Source organism: Aristolochia californica, unplaced genomic scaffold, assembly GCF_029961685.1.
Source record: "Aristolochia californica isolate CCGP_79_NKW_82.1479 unplaced genomic scaffold, dmAriCali1.0.hap1 SCAF_4, whole genome shotgun sequence".
Lineage (NCBI taxonomy): Eukaryota > Viridiplantae > Streptophyta > Magnoliopsida > Piperales > Aristolochiaceae > Aristolochia > Aristolochia californica.
Window position 1 is genome coordinate 13,343,778 of NW_027182103.1, and position 11,261 is coordinate 13,355,038.

At 36.5% G+C, this 11,261-nt stretch overlaps 1 non-coding gene across 1 annotated transcript; it reads left to right on the forward strand.

Annotated features, from left to right (window-relative positions):
* Nucleotides 1-3,288: 3,288 nt before the first annotated feature.
* On the forward strand, nucleotides 3,289-3,395 carry LOC137964359 (small nucleolar RNA R71). The gene has a single exon (XR_011115555.1). It is a non-coding gene; the product is annotated as a small nucleolar RNA R71 (small nucleolar RNA).
* Nucleotides 3,396-11,261: the final 7,866 nt, after the last annotated feature.

The window sequence follows — 11,261 nt, forward strand, 5'->3', positions numbered from 1 at the left end:
TAATCAAGCGAGAGAGAGTGTCCTTGATGGATAATAAGTACTTCAAAGCAGAATGATCAGTGAACACTATAACCTTTGACCCTAACAGATATGATCTGAATTTGTTCAAGGCAAACACAACAGCTAGCAACTCCTTCTCAGTGGTAGTGTAATTCAATTGAGCATCATGAAGAGTGCGGCAAGCATACTGAATGACACAGGGAATTTTATCCGTCTTTTGCCCCAAAACAGCCCCCAATGCATAATCAGAGGCATCACACATCAACTCAAAAGGCAAAGACCAAGTAGGGGGTTGGACAATAGATGCAGTGGACAAAAATTTCTTCAGTGTCTCAAAAGCATGAATACAAGCATCATCAAAGGCAAAAGCAACATCTTGTGCAAGCAAATTCATCAAAGGACAAGAAATTTTGCTAAATTCCTTAATGAAGTGCCTATAAAACCCAGCATGGCCAAGGAAAGAACGCACCCCCTTCATAGAAGTAGGTGTTGGTAGATTGGAAGTTAGGTCAACCTTGGCTTTGTCCACTTCTACACCCCGCTCAGACACTACATGTCCTAAAACAATTCCTTCTTTTACCATGAAGTGGCATTTCTCCCAATTCAAGACTAAATTGGACTTAATGCAACAGGACAATACGAGTGAAAGATTGTGCAGACATATATCAAAACTAGAGCCAAACGCAGAAAAATTCATCCATAAAGACCTCTAAAAAGTCACCAATCGTGTCAGAAAAGATACTCATCATGCACCATTGGAAAGTGGCGGGCGCATTGCATAAACCAAAAGGCATGCGTCTGTAAGCATAGGTGCCAAACAGACACGTGAAAATGATCTTTTCCTGGTCTTCTGGAACAATGGGAATTTGATTATAGCCGGAGTATCCATCTAAGAAGAAATAAAAATTGTGGTCGGCCAATCGCTCTAGCACCTGATCAATGAAAGGTAGTGGGAAGTGATCCTTCCTAGTGGCAGAATTAAGTTTTCTATAGTCAATACCGACATGCCACTTGGTGGTAGTTCTTGTGGGAATCAATTCACCACTCTCATTTTTCATTATCGTTGTCCTTCCTTTCTTAGGGACAACTTGAATTGGACTCACCTAGGTGCTATCAGAAATAGGAAAATGATGCCTGTCACAAGGTACCTGATGACTTCTTCTCTCACAACCTTCAGCATATGGGGATTTAACCTACATTGCATCTCTCGTGAGGCTTTAGTCCCCTCCTCCAAATGAATATGATGCATGCATATGAAGGGGTAATCCCTTTTAAGGCATCAAGAGTCCACCCCAATGCCTCTCTGTGTACTTGTAAAACTTCAGTCAATTGTTCCTCCAGCTTAGTACTCAAATCAGAGGAAATAATGACTGGCAATGAGTTCATGGGCCCCAAGAACGTATACTTTAACGTGGAAGCAAGTGTCTTAAGATCTAGTTTGGAAGTTTCAAGACGTTTGTCCAAGTCAAGATGAAGATCCTGTGGATGATCAGTTGTGACAACCTCATAAGCTTCCTCCAACAGAGGTACAGACCTGAGTAAAGAGTCAACCTCTCGGAAATATGTTTCCTCATCATAATAGTCCATGTCTAAAGATTTTATGCAAGACTCAAAAGATTCAAGAGTGGATTCGTCATCAAACATAACAGTCTCTATCTTAAATGCAGGACTCAGATCATTAGACTCAAGTGGGTGGTGCCTGGCATTAAACACATTCAACGAGACCTTAAAATTTCCAAAAGACAACTCCAACTCACCACTTTTACAATGAATGACAGCATTAGATGTGGCTAAGAAGGGACGTCCTAGGATGATAGGAATTTGGTTGGTCACATTGACTACTGGTTCTGTATCAAGAACAATGAAATCAACCGGGAACAAAAATTTGTCCACTTTTATCAAAACATCTTCAACTATTCCTCGTGGTATCTTGACAAAACGGTTAGCTAGTTGAAGTGTGATGGGGGTAGGCTTCAATTCCCCCAAACCTAATTGTTGGTCCACAAAGAAAGGAAGCAAATTCACACTGGCCCCTAAGTCAAGAAGAGCTCTTTGGATGGTATGTTCACCAATGACACATGAAATTGTGGGGCATCCAGGATCTTTAACTTTAGGAGGAGTGATGTGCTTCAGAATTGAGCTTACATTCTCAATAAGAAAGACCTTTTTGTTAACATGTTGTTTTCTCTTCTGTCTACAAAGGTCTTTCAAAAATCGGGCATAAGCAGGGACTTGCCTAATAGCATCAAGAAGTGGAATGTTAATGTGAACCTTACTAAATAGTTCCAACGTTTCATGCATGCTATCTCCTTTCCTAGGTGGGCCCGATAACCTTTACGGATAAGGAGCTGGTGGGACTTGGTTAGGGATCTGCCTCACTGTTGGTGGAGAACTTGGAGGTTCTTCACTCAATGATGTGTCCCCATTGTCATCCTTTGACTCCTAAGACTTAATGATCCCTACCCCATTGTTCAACTCACAACCACTCCTAAGGGTGGTTATGGCTTTGGCTTGCTTGTGGTGGGGATTGGAATTCGACCCACTCTCATATGTGCTTTTGGGGTTAGGAATGGTTTGACTCGGGAGTCTATTTTGTGCCAGTTCACTCATGTGGTTGGCCAACTGACTCACTTGCATTTCAAGTTTAGCAATGAAGGACTATGTATTGTGCATGAATAAATGAAGTGTATCCTCAAGTGAAGGTTTTGGTGGAATCAATGGCTGTTGAGTGAAGTGTGGGCGAGGAGCTTGGGGTTGAGTAAACCCTGGAGGACCCCCAACCTGTGGGATCTTTGACCATGAGAAATTTGGGTGCCTAGCCCAACCCGGATTATATGTTTTCGAAAAAGATCGTTCCGGTTTGGTCTATGAAAAATCTGGACTGCATTCAAGTCCTCAATGAGCAACGGGTAGGATGAACTAGATGGACACATTTGTGTGGGATGAGATGAACTAGAGCATATGGCACAGACAGTAGATGGGTTATGAGCATGTGAACTCTTGGACACCATAAGGGCATCAATTTTTCTAGTCAACCCCTCAATCTTGGCCATGAGCATGGGTGTTTCACTAACCTCATAGAGACCCCCTCTGTTGGCTTCGTGGGATCTCCTATCAACATTAAATGATGAACCCCATTGCTGAGATTGATCACTCAACATTTAAAAGAAGTCCCACGCCTCACTAGCACTCTTACCCATCAAACTCCCACCTCTCGTTGCATCGACCATGGATCTAACCTGGGGTGTAAGACCTTGATAAAAGTATTGCACTAAATGCCATTTCTCAAACCCAAGATGCGGACACCTACGGATCAAATCCTTTCATTTCTCCCAAGCCTCATAAAAGTGTTCACCCTCCTGTTGCATAAAGTTGGAGATTTCTCTCCTAAGGGTTGTAGTTCTCTGAATGGGAAAATACTTGGATAAAAATTTTGTAACTAATGTGTCCCATGAAGTAAAGCCAAGACTTGACCTTATGCTTAAGTGAAAATGGAAAATGTATTAACCGGATAGAGTCATCTGAGAAATTCTGGAATTTGAAAGTTGCACAAATATCTAAGAATTCCTTGACGTGGTAAAAAGGGTCCTCCTTCTCCAATGCATAGAATGTAGGGAGGAGTTGGATCACACCAAGTTTCAACTCATAATTGGCGGCAGTAGTGGGTGGAAAAATAATGCAAGAAGGTGATGTGAAGTGGGATGGGATAGAATAATCCCTCACCGGCTGCAGGTAACTGTAATGGTTCACCCTGATAGGCCATGGTAGCTCCTAACTTGACTTCTGGTGTTTTCCTACAAATATGTTCTACTTCTTCAACAAAGGGAGCTAATGGTTCACCTAGGGAGCGGTGACCGTGCATAAAAACACAAAAAGAAACAAAACTAACTATCAAAATTATGCTAACAAACTAACTTATGAAAATACGAACTAACTAGAAGAAATAACAATAACTCCATACAAAATCAACAAGATAAAATTATTAAAGCAAAAAAAATAAATCTAACCTAAGACCATGGAGAACAAAGAAACACACTTAATATGTGCCGCCCCGGCAACAATGCCAAAAACTTGATGTGAAATTTAATTACATCGGCTTTTATACCTCGCAAGTGTATGAATCGTTCATGTAATCTAGCGGGAAGCGAGGGTCATATCCACAGGGAGGACTGAATTTTGTATATCCTTCAGTCAACTAGCCTAACCGAATATGATGAATTAATCTGAACTAAACACTAATTATATCCTAAATTATCAAGCAATAATCTAATTAACTAGTTGCACAATAGGAAACGTCAACTCTGGATTTTACCGTGATTAGTGTGCCTCTCTCGAGCGCCATGTAATCACGAATCTGGAATCTTAATCCTTACGTCTAGCCCCTCTCTGGTGCCTAGAGGTAATGACAAAGAACGAATTACAATAGAATGCAGAGAATCAATTTCCTATTGTGATGATGCTAAAATTATCAACTCTGGATTTTACCGTGATTCGTGCCTCTCGAGCACCACGTAATCACAAGTACAATTTCTCAATCCTTGCGTCTAGCCCCTCTCAGGCACAGAGAGTGAAAGACAGAAATCGGATTAAAATACCAAAATCCAACCTAAATTACAATCTTACCCTAACTAGCTAATTTAATCAAATATCTGGAAAACAAATATTCGATAAACATTAATTCTCAAATCAAATTTAATTAAATTTTAAACCTAAGTTCATACTAGAGAAAAATTAAATAACAAAATCACGGATTACTCCCCTTCTCCTTCCTCTAGCTTGGGCAGCAAAGGCTCGTTCTCATGGCTGTAATTTCTAGAAATTGATGGCTTCGGGTTGCAAGAGCGAGTGGCCGGAGGTAGAGATGCCGCCGGCGACGAAGGATAGAAACCCACGGAAGGAGGTGGTGCGGCGGACGATGGAATGGAACCAAAGTCCTCTGACCGGCTCTCTCGAGTCTCGGTCAGAGTCAAAATGGCTCCGAAAATGGTCGGAACAGGGTAATCGACGCCGGAGGATGGTCGAAATGTGGAATCGGCACCGGAGGAGCCCTATCGGGTCACCTTTCAGCCTAGCAAGTAGAAACTGGCACTGTCAAACTCGCCACGATGGAGACTCTCTCGAGTTCTCCTCTGGTCTATTCTCGGTTGCCGGACGGCGGTGGACGACGGTGGTGCGGCGAATGACGGCTGGAAATCCTCTCGGGTCTCCCTGCTTTCGGTCGACGGTCTCCCTGTTTCGTCGACGGTACCTAGATTTTCAATATGATTTGCCCTAAAAATTTCACCTCCCTTTCACTACGGCATTTTGGTAAAAATTTCCTTCACCAAGAAAATTCTCTTGAAATTCCATAATTGAATCCATAAAAATCATTTCAGGAAGAAATAAACCCTAAAAGCAGTGAAATATAATTCAGGAGAGAAAAATATGCAATATAGACAGTGATTAATGCCAAATTCAATAAATGCACGTTTCATTTGAAAACCGATAAATAACCAACTACAACACAATTATAAGGGCTATTCTATTATAATTAACTTAGTTCTCATGTCAGAATCTGGCATCTATCAGTTGTACTAGTGGAATTTCTCAAACATGGATAGCAAAACTTTGGAGTTCATTTTTAGTGTGTGAAATAATTTTCTTCACTTACATTTATTATAGTTTTCATATTTTTTTTGCATACATAAACTCTGAAATTTTCATCTTGTTGCGATCTATTTGCCTTATATCTATTTCGTTTCGGAGAAAAATTGGAGAGAGAGAAAACATAAGTTTGGATCTGAAAAAAAAATTTGAACATCCAAAATGGAAATGCATAAATGCTGATAGAGATAATTCCAAAAAGTATCTGTGATTTTTAAGGATAGGGAAAAAGTGGGTTGTTTGGATCTGGTAAATATCCAACCACACGTTAACCTGAGAATTTAATTTTTTCTACTCCTTGAAATTTTTGGATCATTAGGTCACTTGCACCCTCAAACATGTTTCTGGCATGCATATCCTCCACATTTAAAACATGTTAGGATCAGTTAGAATTCTCCTTCCAATAAAATTCCACCAAGCTATTAGGGGGTTTTACTAGTGGAATTTCCCAAACATGGATAACAAAACTTTGGAGTTCTTTTTTAGTGCATGAAATAATTTTCTTCACGTACATTTATTATAGTTTTCAAATTTTATTGCATACAAATACTCTGAAATTTTCATTTTTTTGCGATCTATATGCCTTATATCTTTTTTGTTTACAAGAAAAACGGGAGAGAGTGAAAACTCAAGTTCTGATCTGAAAAATAAATATTGAACATCCAAAATGGAAATGCACAAATGCTGAGAGAGATAATTCCAAAAAGTATCTGTGATTTTTAAGGATAGAAAAAAAGTGGATTGTTTGGCTCTCTGGTAAATATCCAACCACACGTTAACTTGAGAATTTAACTTTTTCTACTCCTTGAAATTTTTGGATCTTTAGGTCACTTGCATCATCAACATGTTTCTGGCATGCATATCCACCATATTTAAAATATCTTAGGATCAGTTCCTTTAAAATTCCACCAAGCTATTAGGGGGTTGTACTAGTAGAATTTCCCAAACATGGATAACAAAACATTGGAATTCATTTTTAGTGCGTGAAATAATTTTCTTCACTTAAATTTATTATAGTTTTCAAATTTTTATGCATTCATAAACTCTGATATTTTCATTTTGTTGCGATCTATTTGCCTTATATCTTTTTGGTTTACGAGAAAAATGGGAGAGTAAAAACTCAAGTTTGGATCTGCAAAAAAATTGAACCTCCAAAATGGAAATGCACAAATGCTGAGAGAGATAATTCCAAAAAGTATCTGTGATTTTTAAGGACAGGAAAATAGTGGGTTGTTTGGATCTCGGTAAATATCCAACTACACGTTAACTTGAGAATTTAATTTTTTCTACTCCTTCCAAATTTTTGGTTCATTAGGTCACTAGCTTCCTCAACATGTTTCTGGCATGCATATCCACCTCATTTAAAACGTTACGATCAGTTAGAAGACTCTTTCCTACAAAATTCCACCAAGCTATTAGGGGGTTGTACTAGTGGAATTACCCAAACATGGATAACAAAACTTTGCAGTTCATTTTTAGTGCATGAAATAATTTTCTTCACCTAAATTTATTATAGTTGTCAAATTTTTTTCCATACATAAACTCTGAAATTTTCAATTTGTTCCGATCTATTTGCCTTATATCTTTTTTGTTTACGAGAAAAATGGGATAGAGTGAAAACTCAAGTTTGGATCTGAAAAAAAAATTGAACATCCAAAATGGAAAACCACAAATGCTGAGAGAGATAACTCCAAAAGTATATGTAATTTTTAAGGATAAGCAAAAAGTGGGTTGTTTTGCACTCTGGTAAATATCCAACGACACGTTAACTTGAGAATTTAATTTTTGCTTCCTCAACATGTTTCTGGCATGCATATCCTCCTCATTTAAAACATGTTAGGATCAGTTAGATGTCTCTTTCCTACAAATTTCTACCAATCTAGTAGGGGATTGTAGTAGTGGAATTTCCCAAACAAGGATAACAAAACTTTGGAGTTCATTTTTAGTGCGTGCAATAATTTTCTTCACCTTTATCTATTATAGTTTCCAAATTTTTTTCCATACATAAACTCTGAAATTTTCATTTTGTTCCGATCTATTTCCCTTATATCTTTTTTGTTTACGAGAAAAATGGGAGAGAGTGAAAACTCATGTTTTTATCTGAAAGAAAAATTTTGAACATCACAAATGGAAATGCAAAAATGCTGAGAAAGATAATTCCAAAAATTTCAGTGATTTTTAAGGATAGGCAAAAAGTGGGTTGTTTGGCTCTGGTAAATATCCAACAACCCGTTAACCTGAGAATTTACTTTTTTCTACTCCTTCAAATTTTTGGATCATTACGTCAATTGTTCCCTCAACATGTTTTTGGCATTCATATCCACCACATTTAAAACATGTTAGGATCAGTTAGAAGTCTCACTCCTATAAAATTCCACAGAGCTATTAGGGGGGTGTACTAGAGAAAATTCCCAAACATGGATAACAAAACTTTGGAGTTCGTTTTTAGTGCGTGAAATAATTTTCTTTACATACATATACTCTTAAATTTTCATTTTTTTGCAATCTATTTGCCTCATATCTTTTTTGTTTACGAGAAAAATGAGAGAAAGTAAAAAATCAAGTTTGGATCTGAAAAAAAAAAATTGAACATCCAAAATGAAACTGCACAAATGCTGAGAGAGATAATTCCAGAAAGTATCTTTGATTTTTAAGGGTAGGCAAAAAGTGGGTTGTTTGGCTCTGGTAAATATCCAACCACACGTTAACTTAAGAATTTAATTTTCTCTACTCCAAATTTTTGGATCATTAGGTCACTTGCGTCCTCAACATGTTTCTGGCATGCATATCCACCACATTTAAAACATGTTAGGATCAGTTAGAAGTCTCTTTCCTATAAAATTCCACCAAGCTATTAGGGGGTTGTACAAGTGGAATTTCCCAAACACTTTGGGGTTCAGTTTTAGTGCGTGTACTAATTTTCTTCACTTACATTTATTATAGTTTTCAAATTTTTTTGCATACATATATTCTAAAATTTTCATTTTGTTGAGATCTATTTGCCTTATATCTTTTTTGTCTACGTGAAAAATGAGAAAGAGTGAAAACTCGAGTTTGGATCTGAAAAGAAAATTTGAACATCCAAAATGGAAATGCACAAATGCTAAGAGAGATAATTCCAAAAAGTTGGTTGTTTGGATCTCAGGTAAAAATCCAACCACACGTTAACTTGAGAATTTATTTTTTTCTACTCGTTGAAATTTTTGGATTATTAGGTCACTTGCATCTTCTACATGTTTCTGGCATGCATATCCACCACATTTAAAATCTGTTAGGATCAGTTAGAAGTTTCTTTCCTATAAAATTCCACCAAGCTATTAGGGGGTTGTACTAGTGAAATTTCCCAAACATGGAAAACAAAACATTGCAGTTCATTTTTTGTGTGTGAAATAATTTTCTTCACTAACATTTATTATAGTTTTCAAAATGTTTTTCATCCATAAACTCTGAATTTTTTTCTACTCCTTCAAATTTTTGGATCATAAGGTCACTTGCATCCTGAACATGTTTCTTGCATGTATATCCACCCCATTTAAAAAATGTTAGGATCAGTTAGAGGTATCTTTCCTATAAAATTTCACCAAGCTATTGGGGGTTGTACTAGTGGAATTTCCCAAACGTGGATAACAAAACTTTGGAGATCTTTTTTAGTGCGTGAAATAATTTTCTTCACTTATATTTATTATAGTTTTCAAAAAAATTTTCCTACATAAACTCTAAATTTTTCATTTTTGTTGGGATCTATTTGCCTTATATCTTTTTCTTTTGCGCGAAAAATTGGAGAGAGTGAAAATTGAAGTTTGGACCTGAAAAAAAAATTTGAGCATCCAAAATGGAAATGCACAAATGCTGAGAGAGATAATTCCAAAAAAAAAATGTGATTTTTAAGGATAGGGAAAAAGTGGGTTGTTTGGCTATGAGGTAAATATCCAACCTCATGTTAACTTGAGAATTTAATTTTTTCTACTCCTTGAAAATTTTGGATCGGTAGGTCACTAGCATAAGCAACATGTATCTGACATGCATATCCACCACATTCAAAAAATGTTAGGATCAGTAAGAAGTCTCTTTCCTAAAAAATTCCACCAAGCTATTTGGGGGTTGTACTAGAGAAATTTTCCAAACATGGATAACAAAAAGTTTGGAGTTCATTTTTAGTGCGTGAAATAATTTTCTTCACTAACATTTATTATTATTGTCAATTTTTTTTGCATACATAAACTCTGAACTTTTCATTTTGTTGCGATCAATTTGCCTTATATCTTTTTTGTTTATGACAAAAATGGGAGAGAGCGAAAATTCAAGTTTGGATCTGAAAAAAAAAATTGAACATCCAAAATAGAACTGCACAAATGCTGAGAGAGATAATTCCAAAAAGTATCTGTGATTTTCAAGGATTGGCAAAAAGTTGGTTGTTTGGCTCTGGTAAATATCCAACCACACGTTAACTTAAGAATTTAATTTTTTCTACTCGAAATTTTTGGATCATTAGGTCACTTGCATCCTCAACATGTTTCTGGCATGCACATCCACCACATTTAAAACATGTTAGGATCAATTAGAAGTCTCTTTCCTATAAAATTCCACCAAGCGATTTGGGGGTTGTACGAGTGGAATTTCCCAAACATGGCTAACAAAACTTTGGAGTTCAATTTTAGTGCGTGAAATAATATTCTTCACTTACATTTATTATACTTTTCAAATTTTTTTGCATACATAAACTCTGAATTTTTCATTTTGTTGGGATCTATTTGCCTTATATCTTTTTCGTTTGCGCGAAAAATTGGAGAGAGTGAAAATTCAAGTTTGGATCTGAAAAAAAAATTTGAGCATCCAAAATGGAAATGCACAAATGCAAAGAGAGATAATTCCAAAAAAAATGTGATTTTTAAGGATAGGCAAAAAGTGGGTTGTTTGGCTATGAGGTAAATATCGAACCACATGTTAACTTGAGAATTAATATTTTCTACTCCTTGAAAATTTTGGATCATTAGGTCACTAGCATAAGCAACATGTATCTGACATGCATAACCACCACATTCAAAAAAAGTTAGGATCAGTAAGAAATCAATTTCCTAAAAAATTCCACTAAGCTATTAGGGGGTTGTACTAGTGAAATTTTCCAAACATGGATAACAAAAGTTTGGAGTTCATTTTTAGTGCGTGAAATAATTTTTTTCACTAACATTTATTATTGTTGTCAATTTTTTTTTTTGCATACATAAACTCTGAAATTTTCATTTTGTTGTGATCAATTTGCTTTATATTTTTTTTATTTATGACAAAAATGGGAGAGAGTGAAAATTCAAGTTTGGATCTGAAAAAAAAATTGAACATCCAAAATGGAACTGCACAAATGCTGAGAGAGATAATTCCAAAAAGTATCTGTGAATTTCAAGGATAGGCAAAAAGTGGGTTGTTTGGCTCTGGTAAATATCCAACCACACGTTAACTTAAGAATTTAATTTTTTCTACTCGTATTTTTTGGATCATTAGGTCACTTGCATCCTCAGCATGTTTCTGACATGCATATCCACCACATTTAAAACATGTTAGGATCAGTTAGAAGTCTCTTTCCTATAAAATTCCACCAAGCTATTTGGGGGTTGTACTAGTGG